Consider the following 3083-nt stretch of genomic DNA (forward strand, 5'->3'; position numbering starts at 1 on the left):
ATGCAAATGAGATGCTAATGAGGGGATTGGCCATGGGGATCTGCTGAGATCTTCTGGGATGGGATCTTTGGATCTGGGATCTGCTGGGCCTTGGATCTACTGGGATCTGGGATCTGCTGGGATCTCGGATCTGCTGGGATCTCGGATCTGCTGGGCCTGGGATTTGATGGGATCTGCTAGCATGTCCATTGCCTGGGGAGAGGAGGCTGCAGTACCATGCTGTGTCCAAAAGGGAGCAGCACTGCTCTGAGGGGGTAAGAGCAGCAGTACTGGGTTGTGTCCACAAGAGGGCAGAACTGCTCAGAGAGGAGGGGGGGGGGCTGTAATTACAGGTTCTGTCCACAAGGGAGCAGCACTGCCTGGGGGGTGGGGGCTGCAGTTCTATATTGTGTTCAGAAAGGTGCAGCGCTTGTGGGGTGTGGGCTGCAGTACTGGGTTCTGTCCACAAGGGAGCAGCACTGCTTAAAGGAGTAAGGTACTTCAGTATTTGGACACAGCATAGAACTGCAACCCTGTGCCCTGAGCAGTGCTACCTCCTTGTGGACGCCTCCTGGTACTGCAGCCTCCCCCCCCGCTCCCAGTGCAAGCAGCACTGCCGCGTTGTGTACATAAACCGGTGCAGCAGCCCTCTCATTCTTAGCAGTGCAGCCCCCTTGTGGACATAGCATCGTACTCCCCCCCACTCCCCCCACCCCCAACTCCAAGCAGTGCAGCCCCTTGTGTACACAGATTGGTACTGCAGCATCCCCCTCCTCTGAGAAGGGCTGTCCCCTTGTGGACACAGCATCTTACTGAAGCCCACCCACCCCCAAGCAGTGCTGCCCTGTTCTGGACACAACCCATTACTGCAGCCCCTAACCTCCCTGAAGAGTCCCCCCCGCCATAGATAAAACTCAGCACTGCAGCCCCCCTTTTCTACAAGCAGTGCTGCCCCCTTGTGGACACAATCTCGTACTGCAGACCCCCCACTCCCAGCAATGCAGTCACCTGTAGGATAGAACTAAATACTGCAGCACCTTTTTCTCCCTAAGCTGTGATGCCCCATTGTGGACACAACAAATACTGCAGTCCCCCACCCCGAGCAGTGCTCCCCCCTTGTGGACATGGCACGGTACTGCAGCCCCCACTTTCCCTGAGGAGTGCTGCCCCCCTTGTGGACAGAACATGGTACTTCAGCCACAACACCTCCCGATCAGTGTTATCCCATTGTGGACACAGCACAGTACTGCAGTCCCTGCCCTCCCTGAGCAGTTCTGCCTGCTTGTGGACACAGCTCGGTAATGCAGCTGTCAGGGTCCACACCACATGCGGAGTCCTGATAGGTTCTTTTAGGGATCTCAAAGCGCAAAAGACACAGCAGGGGACAAAACCAGTTTACTTTTTGCAAAAGATGCACTTTTATTTAGTGCCAACAAAATGCGATAGAGGGACGGAGAGAGAGAGAGAGAGAGAGACAGAGAGAGAGAAAAGGGGTTGGGATTATAGCTACCAATACAGGCAGACGATCATCATGGAACCAGCCAATAGATGTCCGTTGCCGTCCGGGGAGATCTCGGGGGTCTTTAGTTTGAGGGTGTCTATTATACTCTTTTCCAAGGTGTCGGGTGACTGGCCAAACAGGTGAGAACTTTCAGGGACGCTTTGGGTTCCGTGGGGGGGAGCAAACCCACAACAAGAGTCCTTGTCGATGAAACAAACACAGGGCACTCCATCTCTGACCAGTTCATTGTTCTCGCACCTGTGGGAGCCTTGTCGACTAAACACAGTTCAGTGCACCGTGACTATCCATAAACCAGTCTCCTGAGAAACCAGTCCTGGTCCGATGGGCACCACCTGCGAACAATGGCATTCCTCCCATCCCTGGCCAGCGCCTTTAAACTGCAGTTTGAGGGGTCTTCTTAGGCCTCAGGCGAGGGTCGTTGGGCAGAGCAAATGAGAGGCTTTTAGATGGACTCTTACAGCAGCCCCTCCTCCTAGCAGTGCTGCAGCCTTGTGGATGCAGCATAATACTGCAACCCCATGCACTGAGCAGTGCTACCTCCTCGTGGACATCACCTAGTACTGCAGCCTTCCCCCCCGCCCCAAGCAGTGCTGCCCCGTTGTGTACACAAGCCAGTGCAGCAGCCCCCTCATTCTTAGCAGTGCAGCCCCCTTGTGGACATAGCATCATACTAACACACCCCCCTCCCCACTCCAAGCAGTGCTGCTCCTTGTGTACACAGATTGGTACTGCAGCATCCCCCTCCTTTGAGCAGTGCTGCCCCCTGTGGACACAGCCCAGTTCTGCTGCCTCCCACCGAAGCAATGCTGTCCCCCTGTGGGCACAGCCTGGTACTGCAGAACATCCTTCCTCCTAGATGTGCTGCCCCCTTGTGAACACACCATGGTACTGCAGCTCCCCCCTCTGCTGAGCAGTGCTGCTCTCTTTGTGGAAAAAACCCGGAACTGCAGTGCCTCTCCCGAGTAGTTCTGACCCTTTGCAGACACAGCATGATACTCCAGCACCCCCCAGCCCCTTGAATAGTGCTGCCCCCTATGGCATAGGACACACCTATGGAGTTTTCTCTCTTGAGGTTTCAGAGGGTGCAGACTCCTTTTATCCTAAACTCCTCTCCACCTGTTGCCCTCTTCCTTTCCCCATTGGCTGAGGTACTAGGAACGTACAGCCTTCCCGACCTGCCTGCTCCATATCCCTTCTTGAACCTGGCATTTTCCCCTGAAGTTCAGAAGTTCAGCCTTGTGCAGACCCTTGTCTGTTTCAGAAGCCAAGCTATCTGGTCCCAGCAAAAAAAATCTGCTGCCCAAAGTCAGTAGAAATGTTACAACCTGTTTCACAGACCTTAACACCCATCCCTTCACCCAACAAATGATTTTTAAAGACATTAGACACATCTGTCCTCTCACATGGATGTTTCTTGCGCTGGTGACAGTCTTTTAAACCCAGCCTTCAGCCTGACCTCTCTCCTGTTGTAGTTCCATGGACAGAGGTTGCTGTCTCTTCCCCCTTCTATGGACAGGCCTGTGTTCAGCCACGTCCAGGGCCCCACCCAACGTCACTGTGCCCTGGGAAGACAAAAACCATC

The sequence above is a fragment of the Oenanthe melanoleuca genome, unplaced genomic scaffold, assembly GCF_029582105.1.
Source record: "Oenanthe melanoleuca isolate GR-GAL-2019-014 unplaced genomic scaffold, OMel1.0 S001, whole genome shotgun sequence".
Classification (NCBI taxonomy): Eukaryota; Metazoa; Chordata; class Aves; order Passeriformes; family Muscicapidae; genus Oenanthe; species Oenanthe melanoleuca.